Here is a 13255-nt window from a genome sequence, read left to right as displayed (position 1 = left end):
ATGGAAGTCATTAAAGCAAAGACGTTTTTCGTCGCGGCGAGATCTACGCTCCTGGAAATTGAAATAAGAACACCGTGAATTCATTGTCCCAGGAAGGGGAAACTTTATTGACACATTCCTGGGGTCGGATACATCACATGATCACACTGACAGAACCACAGGCACATAGACACAGGCAACAGAGCATGCACAATGTCGGCACTAGTACAGTGTATATCCACCTTTCGCAGCAATGCAGGCTGCTATTCTCCCATGCAGACGATCGTAGAGATGCTGGATGTAGTCCTGTGGAACGGCTTGCCATGCCATTTCCACCTGGCGCCTCAGTTGGACCAGCGTTCGTGCTGGACGTGCAGACCGCGTGAGACGACGCTTCATCCAGTCCCAAACATGCTCAATGGGGGACAGATCGGGAGATCTTGCTGGCCAGGGTAGTTGACTTACACCTTCTAGAACACGTTGGGTGGCACGGGATACATGCGGACGTGCATTGTCCTGTTGGAACAGCAAGTTCCCTTGCCGGTCTAGGAATGGTAGAACGATGGGTTCGATGACGGTTTGGATGTACCGTGCACTATTCAGTGTCCCCTCGACGATCACCAGTGGTGTACGGCCAGTGTAGGAGATCACTCCCCACACCATGATGCCGGGTGTTGGCCCTGTGTGCCTCGGTCGTATGCAGTCCTGATTGTGGCGCTCACCTGCACGGCGCAAAACACGCATACGACCATCATTGGCACCAAGGCAGAAGCGACTCTCATCGCTGAAGACGACACGTCTCCATTCGTCCCTCCATTCACGCCTGTCGCGACACCACTGGAGGCGGGCTGCACGATGTTGGGGCGTGAGCGGAAGACGACCTAACGGTGTGCGGGACCGTAGCCCAGCTTCATGGTGACGGTTGCGAATGGTCCTCGCCGATACCCCAGGAGCAACAGTGTCCCTAATTTGCTGGGAAGTGGCGGTGCGGTCCCCTACGGCACTGCGTAGGATCCTACGGTCTTGGCGTGCATCCGTGCGTCGCTGCGGTCCGGTCCCAGGTCGACGGGCACGTGCACCTTCCGCCGACCACTGGCGACAACATCGATGTGCTGTGGAGACCTCACGCCCCACGTGTTGAGCAATTCGGCGGTACGTCCACCCGGCCTCCCGCATGCCCACTATACGCCCTCGCTCAAAGTCCATCAACTGCACATACGGTTCACGTCCACGCTGTCGCGGCATGCTACCAGTGTTAAAGACTGCGATGGAGCTCCGTATGCCACGGCAAACTGGCTGACACTGACGGCGGCGGTGCACAAATGCTGCGCAGCTAGCGCCATTCGACGGCCAACACCGCGGTTCCTGGTGTGTCCGCTGTGCCGTGCGTGTGATCATTGCTTGTACAGCCCTCTCGCAGTGTCCGGAGCAAGTATGGTGGGTCTGACACACCGGTGTCAATGTGTTCTTCTTTCCATTTCCAGGAGTGTATTTACGAAATTTCAGTCACCAACTTCCTCTTCCGAATGCGAAAATATTTTGTTGAGCCCAACCTACGTAGGTAGGAATGATCATCAAATAAAATAAGAGAAATCAGAGCTCGAACAGAAAGGTTTAGGTGTTCGTTTTTCCCGCACGCTGATCGGGAGTGGCATGGTAGAGAGATAGTATGATTGTGGTTCGATGAATCCTCTGCCAAGCACTTAAATGTGAATTGCAGAGTAATCATGTAGATGTAGATGTAGAATCGCATGCAACAGCGGTATATATATTGTCATTAGTAACGATTACTTTGAGTAGTAATTACAACAAAATTAAATATATCTTATGATTACGACAGAATTAATGTATTTAGGATCCGTTTATTTTTCTTTGCAGTTGTGAAAAAAGATGATTTGTCGTGGTGACTGTTAAATAACTTCCTCGACTTAGTACAAATTCAACACCTTTGTGTTTCTAAGCCACTAATTAGCGTGAAAAGTTTCGGTCTTTTCTGAATGTACTGCTCATAGAAAACCGTTTTTGATAGCTGGAGTCGGAGGAATTTGTTCAACCCCGTAGAGTTTTTGTGGTAATATTTCCGTAGAAAATTTCAGCCCCAAACACATATTTTTTTGAAACTGCCTGGCAGTTTAAAACTGTGTACCGGACCGAGACTCGAACTAGCGACCTTTTCGCAAGTGCTCTACCAATGTCTCCGCAATATCCTTTCTTCCAGTAGAGCCAGCACTGCAAGGTTAGCAGGAGAGCTTCTGTGAAGTTTGGAAGGTAGCAGACGAGGTACTGGCAGAAGTAAAGGTGAGAGGACGTCGCCTGACTCGTCCTTAGGTAGCTCAGATGGTAGAGCACTTGCCCCCGAAAGGCAAAGGTCCCGAATTCGAATCTCGGTCCGGCACACACTTTTATTTAGCCAGGAAGTTTCATATCAGCGCACACTACGCTGCAGAGTGAAAATTTCATTCTGGAGAAATGTTTCTTTATTTCTAACCGAGAAGTCAATTACCAGTTTTCACACATTTAGCTTTAAAAATGTTTCAACATAACGAAATATTTCATAAAAATTTTCATCCCCTATTTCACTCACTTAAGCGTTGAATTACAAAAATGCTGAAGAAGTATTTTTTTTTATTTCTGATTGAGAAACGAAATACCAGTTTTTGCAGTTGCACTAAAAAATCTGCCTTAATAGCGACATATTTACAGAAAAAATCCTCCTCTATTTCACTACCTTAGAGATAGAATTTCGAAAAGATTCGTTCTGAACGATGGCTACAGTATAAGCTCAACAACCTCTTCCAGTTTCTGTCTTTAGCTGTTAGCACTCGGCTATGATGAGCCAGTGTATCAGTCTGGTAACTTCCTTTTATACACTCCTGGAAATGGAAAAAAGAACACATTGACACTAGTGTGTCAGACCCACCATACTTGCTCCGGACACTGCGAGAGGGCTGTACAAGCAATGATCACACGCACGGCACAGCGGACACACCAGGAACCGCGGTGTTGGCCGTCGAATGGCGCTAGCTGCGCAGCATTTGTGCACCGCCGCCGTCAGTGTCAGCCAGTTTGCCATGGCATACGGAGCTCCATCGCAGTCTTTAACACTGGTAGCATGCCGCGACAGCGTGGACGTGAACCATATGTGCAGTTGACGGACTTTGAGCGAGGGCGTATAGTGGGCATGCGGGAGGCCGGGTGGACGTACCGCCGAATTGCTCAACACGTGGGGCGTGAGGTCTCCACAGTACATCGATGTTGTCGCCAGTGGTCGGCGGAAGGTGCACGTGCCCGTCGACCTGGGACCGGACCGCAGTGACGCACGGATGCACGCCAAGACCATAGGATCCTACGCAGTGCCGTAGGGGACCGCACCGCCACTTCCCAGCAAATTAGGGACACTGTTGCTCCTGGGGTATCGGCGAGGACCATTCGCAACCGTCACCATGAAGCTGGGCTACGGTCCCGCACACCGTTAGGTCGTCTTCCGCTCACGCCCCAACATCGTGCAGCCCGCCTCCAGTGGTGTCGCGACAGGCGTGAATGGAGGGACGAATGGAGACGTGTCTTCAGCGATGAGAGTCGCTTCTGCCTTGGTGCCAATGATGGTCGTATGCGTGTTTGGCGCCTTGCAGGTGAGCGCCACAATCAGGACAGCATACGACCGAGGCACACAGGGCCAACACCCGGCATCATGGTGTGGGGAGCGATCTCCTACACTGGCCGTACACCACTGGTGATCGTCGAGGGGACACTGAATAGTGCACGGTACATCCAAACCGTCATCGAACCCATCGTTCTACCATTCCTAGACCGGCAAGGGAACTTGCTGTTCCAACAGGACAATGCACGTCCGCATGTATCCCGTGCCACCCAACGTGCTCTAGAAGGTGTAAGTCAACTACCCTGGCCAGCAAGATCTCCGGATCTGTCCCCCATTGAGCATGTTTGGGACTGGATGAAGCGTCGTCTCACGCGGTCTGCACGTCCAGCACGAACGCTGGTCCAACTGAGGGGCCAGGTGGAAATGGCATGGCAAGCCGTTCCACAGGACTACATCCAGCATCTCTACGATCGTCTGCATGGGAGAATAGCAGCCTGCATTGCTGCGAAAGGTGGATATACACTGTACTAGTGCCGACATTGTGCATGCTCTGTTGCCTGTGTCTCTGTGCCTGTGGTTCTGTCAGTGTGATCATGTGATGTATCTGACCCCAGGAATGTGTCAATAAAGTTTCCCCTTCCTGGGACAATGAATTCACGGTGTTCTTATTTCAATTTCCAGGAGTGTATATACAGGCTGACTCAACCGATGTCGTTCTGTGCAACCTGGCGATATCTTTGTATGAGGAATGGTAGCCAGATAGGCATCAACCACATAATCGACATAAGTTCCCTCTCAGAGATTTGAGCGACTGTTAACAAACGAAATCATACTGTAAAAAAATAGAATTGAGGATTGGTCATTCTGGTATCCCAGCCCGATGAGTTTGGAAGCTCTCCAAAACGCATGGACCTTGGCGACAGCCGCTACACCAGGGCCACGCCCCCTTCCCTCCCCCCCCCCCCCTCCCCAACCCACCCTCCATGTCAGCCTATCGTCACTCGCGGCCACTCTAATAAGGCTAGCAGTAGAGGGACCCGGGTCTTGCTCAGTAAGACGGCTATCCACCGGTGAGCTGACCCACAGCCTACCACACACACACACACACACACACACACACAAAAACACACACACACACACACAGTCGAGTTCCGACTGCACTCTCGTATACTTTGGATGTCTCTGTTTACATATGGTATTTTATAATACTTAATCTTTCGTAAACCTTTATATAACAGTGTAAAGACTTAATACACGAATCACTGTGTTAACGTGCTTAAGTAGTTCTACAGATGAAATTTTGTACAAGTCTATGATTCCTTCGTATACTTTACCAGTTATTCTGCGACATTTTGACAGTGTGTTTCACCTCTCCAAAGTGAACTGGCCAACAACATTGTTATGTGAGGTAGGGTTGGATAAATGACGTCGGTAGGGACAGGTGAATCACCCTGTATATTAATATTTTCATTGGATTCTATACCGGAAAGTTGCTACTTCTGCACTTCTCATTTTGATATTCCCTGTTAATTTCGTTGTTTACAATGGTGAAACATACTTTAAAAGGCAACGTTTATGAATTATTTATGATAGACTAAATACTATAAACGGAATAAATCTACAGAGAGATCCAAAGCTTGTATGGCTACGCCGCTAATTGCACAATAATGACACAAAGAAAGACTGGAGACGCTTGGATAAGTATAGCAGAAGCAAGGTATATCTTGGTACAAAAATATTTCGTAGATGATGGCCAGTTCAGTGTTCAAATGGGTGTGAATTCCTAAGGGACCAAACTGCTGAGCTCATCGGTACCTAGACTTAAACTAACTTAATCTAACTTATGCTAAGAACAACAGACACACCCATGCCCGAGAGAGGACTCGAACCTCCTGCGCAAGGGGCCGTGATGGCCAGTCCTCACATGTGTTTTTACCATTGATTGCGTTTGCTAACAGTCCCCAAAAGCTCTGACAGGGAACTTATATCCATTACGTGACTGTCGCCTGTGTGGATACGGTTCCTAATACAGACATATTGCGGATTGCACAAACGACATCGGTAGGGGCAGCTGAATCTCTCCGCAGAGATTTCTTCGCCGATCTGAGGTGTATATTAGAGATAGTTGGTGGCAACCCAAGATGAAGAAGTTAATCATTGTCATCAGTCCTGCTTATGTCCTGCCGACTTTTCTGTCTTACGTTGGTTAAAGAGAGCGAACTGTAGCAATATTTGAAAGTCAATTTATAAACCAGAAAGCCGATGTATTATATACAAATAGGTTATTGAACTGCCTTGCCGACGGAGATTTTGCTTTATGTAGGTTACCAAAAACGGTGCGTCTGAGCCTCGAATTTATTTGCGAAGATTAAATAATTAAATAAACGGGACACCACGGCACAGAGGGCCAGACATTTGTGAAATATCGTCTTCTGAAGACAAGGGTTTGTGGGGACGTTTATCTACGTATTTACCGTATATATGATCAAGTTCCACACTTTATGTCTTTGACGTCTTCGACGGCTTTTTCCAATACCGGCCAGGGATGTACATACTTTTATTAATATGTGGGTATCACAATTTGGGAGCTATAATCGCCAAAAATTAAATGTGTACTGTACGTAAGAAAATTCACCACATCGTTTGCTGTACACCTCGATACTTTTATTCGTTCGAGATGTGTTTGGGGTGACCTGTCTTACTTGCTTCACTTTGTGTACGCTCATTGCACTCACAACCGTTCATATAAAATATATTGTAGCGCTACGCTGAGTTACTGAGTTTATTATTCTCTGGTAAAATGTGAAAAATATTCAGCTTATTGAATTGACGCTATTCTCTACCCTTTGCTCTCGCTCAGCGGGTTTGCAATCTATTCATATTGTGACGATTAAAACCTTTTTTGTGCATGTTATGATATACAGATTGTTCCAGGCGAAATTATAAATATTTTTGGGGCTGCTATACAGATTAATTTGAATAAAAATGCTCGTGCAATTTTTACTGTTTACTCAGACACAGCTGTTAGCACGTAACACATACAGATCTCACAAAAGGAGATAAGCAAAGGTAAATGATTGAGTTCAATGCTGATTTTTATCAATTCCGCTCAGACCTCAATGGACTTTCGAACTGAACGCCACGTGCAACTCTTCTGAGATCGTCTGGGCGTCCTTTGAGGGAAGCTGCACTATTCACAGTTCGAGCAGTTAGTATCTTGTGTGTACTTGTATTTTGGACTTCCGCTCTCAGTCATCCTCACAGGCATAAATACGAAAAGCTAAGTTATAGGAACACTGGTGGCCTAAACATGTCATCATTTATGCCGATACATTTTCCGACAAATGTTAGGTTTACATGAAGTATCACCTGACGATTGCTTGTAAGTGAAACACCGACGCGTGTAGAAATTCTGTGTTTAGTTGTTGAGGGAATGCTTTTTATCAACTGAATAATGTCTTCCGTTTCATCTACACTCCGTTCATTTGCATTTCAGGTGACATACCAGTGCTTGCTCTGCACTATCCTCACGCAGTTTGGTGAATATACACTCCTGGAAATGGAAAAAAGAACACATTGACACCGGTGTGTCAGACCCACCATACTTGCTCCGGACACTGCGAGAGGGCTGTACAAGCAATGATCACACGCACGGCACAGCGGACACACCAGGAACCGCGGTGTTGGCCGTCGAATGGCGCTAGCTGCGCAGCATTTGTGCACCGCCGTCGTCAGTGTCAGCCAGTTTGCCGTGGCATACGGAGCTCCATCGCAGTCTTTAACACTGGTAGCATGCCGCGACAGCGTGGACGTGAACCGTATGTGCAGTTGACGGACTTTGAGCGAGGGCGTATAGTGGGCATGCGGGAGGCCGGGTGGACGTACCGCCGAATTGCTCAACACGTGGGGCGTGAGGTCTCCACAGTACATCGATGTTGTCGCCAGTGGTCGGCGGAAGGTGCACGTGCCCGTCGACCTGGGACCGGACCGCAGCGACGCACGGATGCACGCCAAGACCATAGGATCCTACGCAGTGCCGTAGGGGACCGCACCGCCACTTCCCAGCAAATTAGGGACACTGTTGCTCCTGGGGTATCGGCGAGGACCATTCGCAACCGTCTCCATGAAGCTGGGCTACGGTCCCGCACACCGTTAGGCCGTCTTCCGCTCACGCCCCAACATCGTGCAGCCCGCCTCCAGTGGTGTCGCGACAGGCGTGAATGGAGGGACGAATGGAGACGTGTCGTCTTCAGCGATGAGAGTCGCTTCTGCCTTGGTGCCAATGATGGTCGTATGCGTGTTTGGCGCCGTGCAGGTGAGCGCGACAATCAGGACTGCATACGACCGAGGCACACAGAGCCAACACCCGGCATCATGGTGTGGGGAGTGATCTCCTACACTGGCCGTACACCACTGGTGATCGTTGAGGGGACACTGAATAGTGCACGGTACATCCAAACCGTCATCGAACCCATCGTTCTACCATTCCTAGACCGGCAAGGGAACTTGATGTTCCAACAGGACAATGCACGTCCGCATGTATCCCGTGCCACCCAACGTGCTCTAGAAGGTGTAAGTCAACTACCCTGGCCAGCAAGATCTCCGGATCTGTCCCCCATTGAGCATGTTTGGGACTGGATGAAGCGTCGTCTCACGCGGTCTGCACGTCCAGCACGAACGCTGGTCCAACTGAGGCGCCAGGTGGAAATGGCATGGCAAGCCGTTCCACAGGACTACATCCAGCATCTCTACGATCGTCTGCATGGGAGAATAGCAGCCTGCATTGCTGCGAAAGGTGGATATACACTGTACTAGTGCCGACATTGTGCATGCTCTGTTGCCTGTGTCTATGTGCCTGTGGTTCTGTCAGTGTGATCGTGTGATGTATCTGACCCCAGGAATGTGTCAATAAAGTTTCCCCTTCCTGGGACAATGAATTCACGGTGTTCTTATTTCAATTTCCAGGAGTGTAGTAGTAAACTCTCTCGAATCTGGTACTCGGCGTTTAGCAAATCCTCTACCATATTAACTACAAACAACAGAAAAGCCTCCATTACAAAACGTGTACACAAGTACCATACTGGCATACTCGATAAATTTGAACTTTCCAACAAATCATAATATTAGAGCAATCACTAGGTTCACGAGAAAATAGACAACTCTGTTTAACAGAACTTTAGGGAAGCGACATGCAATAGAACGCTATGTGGGAGCCTTGAGGCACGTCAAGACGTTCAAAGGGAATTTTTTGCAGATGTTGAGGGATGGTGAATCATGGCTATACGAAACTATTGCTGAACAAAACTACTGTATCAACAGCGGGAAAATCAGAAGTCTCCTGAAGCTCTGCTATCAACAAACAGGCTAATGATGTGATTTTTTAATCGGTTTGGTGTCATTTCGGTCATCAGTGCCAAGTTTCGTTTGTGTAGCTCTCCATCCCTGACGCTTGTTAGTTGCCCTTTCATTTCAGCGTGACAGCTGCATTCTACATTATTATCCGACCTCACTCACATACTTATTTTCCTTATGCTTAATTGTCGCTTTGGCCTCTGAGACCAAATGCGTTCTCTACAATCCTTCACCAATCATTCCTGTTACTGGCTTTCGTGGTCCATTCTCCTTTTCTCAGACCCGTTGCTTTTGTGCCCCTGTTGATACCATGCTTCCATCTTGCCCGTGATCTTCCTCTGCCCCTTCTACGTATGCTGACAATGTTCCTGGCGGTAGTCTTTCCTTTTACATCATCATTAGGTGCCCTGCGCGCACCAGACTTCTTTCCTTCATCCTTCGGTCAGTGTTAGCTTGAGAGTATAGGTCTGTTAGTTCCTGGTATCTTACTGTATTCCATGTCTGTGGTTGTGTGTACGTCTTAGGACCAAATTTTCCCTTAATACTTTTTCTCGAAGACTAGCAGTTTTTGTTCACCTGATCCCTTAATGTAAACGTTTCAAGACCACATACTATCGAGAGAATTAGACTCTGGTATAATCTGATTTTAAAACATTTCTAAACTGCTCAACGAATAGCACGTTCTGTAACCCAGAATATGCTCCATTTGCGCTGCGACCCTTGCCTTAATTTTCATTCTGTTCTGCTCGCTATAATGCTTCCAAATCTTTAAATATGTCTATTCTTTTAAAAGTGACTTCATCAACTGTCATTGGGTTGCCATCATTAGGTGCCTTGTTCACGACTATATACTCAGTTTTCTCCTAATTAATTTGTAATTCGGCTTTCCTTGCGATATTTTTGTAAGAACTTATTACTAGCCACGACTATATACTCAGTTTTCTCCTAATTAATTTGTAATTCGGCTTTCCTTGCGATATTTTTGTAAGAACTTATTACTAGCTGCAAGCCCTCTCTCCTACCACGTATTAGGACAACATTGTCTGTCTATGCAAGCCGATTTATTATGTTATTACGCAGTCTTATTCCAGCTTTCTTTAATATTTGGTGTTCTCTATCTTTTCTATAATTAAATTAAAATGTATTGGAGATAATGCCTCCCTGCCTAAGACCAGCTCTGACTTCAAAATGCTCTGACATTACTATACTATTCTTTACTCTGCAATATGTTTCTTCTAATCAAATCAGTACAAGACTCATTAACTTTAAGGGAAACTGAAATTCTTCCTAGATGTTTATGAATATGCCCCTATGTGTGCTGTTATAAGCGTTTTTGAAGTAAACGTTATGTTTCCCACCTTTTTCGGTTGCCTGTCTGAGCGTAAAAGGCTGATCTGTAGTTGATTTCCTACTTATGAAATCGAATTGATGGTCCCTTATAATTCCTTCTGCAGTTGGGGTCATTCACCTGAGTAGACACTGAGATAAAATTATGTAGCTTACATGAAGGAGTTCAAATGGTTCAAATGGCTCTGAGCACTATGCGACTTAAATTCTCAGGTCATCAGTCGCCTATAACTAATTAAACCTAACTAACCTAAGTACGCCACACACATCCATGCCCGAGGCAGGATTCGAACCTGCGACCGCAGCGGTCGATCGGGTCCAGACTGTAGCGCCTAGAACCGCACGGCCACTCCGGCCGGCTATGAAGGAGTGCAATCTCTATGTAATTATCATGTCCGAGGGAGCTATTCTATTTTATTATAAGGGATATTACAGTCACTTTCCAGACGTCTGGCGATCTTTCATATTCCCCAAAGTTCTGTAATTATTTTGACCAGTGCTGATCCACCACTCCTTATTAGGTATCCTGAAATTTGATCTTAACTGAAAGCGTTATTATTATTCAAGTTTGTGATCGTTTGTCGTATTTCTTCTTTATTGGGGGTCTCTACTTTGCTGTCTAAGGTATCTGGTACCTCGTGTGGAAGAGACTCAATGGGGTCATCACAGTTTAGTAATATTGCGAAGTACTCTGCCCATTGCTGTTCTACTTCGTTGTAATTCTTAACGATCTTAGCCTGTGTGTTTTTAATAAATCATTCTTTGTTCTTTCCTTTTTGGTACATTTGTCTAGCCCTATCATGGACACCGTCCTCTTCGGCTTCTTGTACTAACTCCTTCTAATACTCGTATTTCTGTTTCTCTTGCCTCAGAATTTTTACCGTTTCCTTCCTTATTCTGACATACCTGTCCTTTACCTCCTGATCCTCCATAGTTTCTAATCGCCTCTTGCTAGGTGACCTTCTATCTTCAGTTTTTGCTGACGTACTTTACTGAACAATATCTTATCAGACCTTTTTAGTTTGCCTAGAGTTTAGAATGCTGCTCTGTTCAATATTTTCTTAATTTGAGACCAGTCTTAGTTGATATCTTAGTCTCCCACCTCACCCTCCCTCACATTTACGAGAACTTAGGTTTCCATCTCTTTTAATTTATTTATATCATACTATGTAGTTGTTTTAGCTACTCTACACAACTTAAATATAATATTCATCTTATTTATCACCAGGAAGTGACCAGTGTCACAGTCTGCTCCTCTACAGTTCGTGTATCTTTAATACTGTTTTCATACCTCTGCTGGATACATACACGGTCCCACCTGGTGACATCCATGGCGCTTTATGTGCGGTTTTATATTGAAACCATTTACTCATGATTCAGATTTTGTAAACTGCGAAATTAAAAGGGATGTCATTGTCATTTCTCTCTTCATGCAGACTTGCATCAACAATCATCGGTTTATAGATGTCTTCTTGACACGATTTGGCGTTTAAATCAATCAATATTATTTTAACATTGTAGTTTGGCGCCGGCCGGAGTGGCCGTGCGGTTCTAGGCGCTACAGTCTGGAACCATGCGACCGCTACGGTCGCAGGTTCGAATCCTGCCTCGGGCATGGATGTGTGTGATGTCGTTAGGTCAGTTAGGTTTAATTAGTTCTAAGTTCCAGGCGACCGATGACCTTAGAAGTTAAGTCGCATAGTACTCAGAGCCATTCGAACCATTTTGTAGTTTGGCAGTTACGATATTTCCATTACTTATCTTGATAAATCCTTGTCCCTTCCACCTAGTCTCCTGCAGATCTACAACTTTTGGCTCGTATTTGTCTACCTTGTCTCTCATATTTAGCGCACTTCCTGACCTTTGTAGGCTCCTGACATTCAAAGTTCCAAAACAGAAGCAAATTATCAGTCGCCGTTTCCGCCGAGATAGTCTTGATTCCGAGGCTTTTGTAGAGAATCTTGACCAATGTACACTGAGGTGAAAAAAGTCATGGGATACCTCCTGATAGCCAGCCGCGTGGCCGAGCGGTTCTAGGCGCTACAGTCTGGAGCCGCTTGACCGCTACGGTCGCAGGTTCGAATCTTGCCTCGGGCATGGATGTGTGTGCTATTCTTAGGTTAGTTTGGTTTAAGTAGTTCTAAGTTGTAGGGGACTGATGACCTCAGAAGTACCATAGTGCTCAGAGCCATTTGAACCATTTGAACCTCCTGATAATGTGTCTTGTTCAGCGTAGCGCAGCAACTCCACGTTGCATGGACTCAGCAAGACGATAGAAGTCCCGTGTAGAAATACTGAGGCACGCTGCCTCTACAGCCGTCCATAATGGCGAAAGTGTTGCTGGTGCAGGATTTCCTGCTGGAACTTACCTCTCCATTATGTCCCATAAATATTCCAAGGGATACATGTCGGGTAATCTGGATGGCCAAATCATTTGCTCGAAGTGTTCAGAATGTTTTTCAAAACAATCGCCAACAACTGTGACCCACCGACGTGGCACATTGTCATCCATAAAAATGAAGTCCATGAATGGCTGCACATGGTCTCCAAGTGACTGAACATAACCATTTCTAGTCAATGTCTGGTTCAGTTCGGCCAGAGAACCTAGTCATTCCACGTAGACATGGCCTGCATAATTATGGAGCCACCACCACCTTGCACCGTGTCTTGTTGATAACTTGGATCCACTTTCTTGGCGTCTACGCCACAATCGAACCCTATCATCAGCTTTTATCAAATGAAAATGGGACTCATTTGACCAGATTACGGTTTTGCTGTCGACTATGGTCCAAACGACACTATTATGATCCTAATAGAAGCGCTGTAGGCGATGTTCTGCTGTTAGCAAAGGCACTCGCGTTGGTAGTCTGCTGTCTTAGCCCATTAACGACAAATTTCGCAGCATCCCACATTGATTTCTACTATTATTTCAGGCAGTGTTGCTTGTCTGTCAGCACTGACAATTCTACGAAAGTG

The sequence above is a fragment of the Schistocerca cancellata genome, chromosome 7 (assembly GCF_023864275.1).
Source record: "Schistocerca cancellata isolate TAMUIC-IGC-003103 chromosome 7, iqSchCanc2.1, whole genome shotgun sequence".
NCBI classification, from domain to species: Eukaryota; Metazoa; Arthropoda; class Insecta; order Orthoptera; family Acrididae; genus Schistocerca; species Schistocerca cancellata.
Note: the sequence above shows the minus strand (reverse complement) of the source record.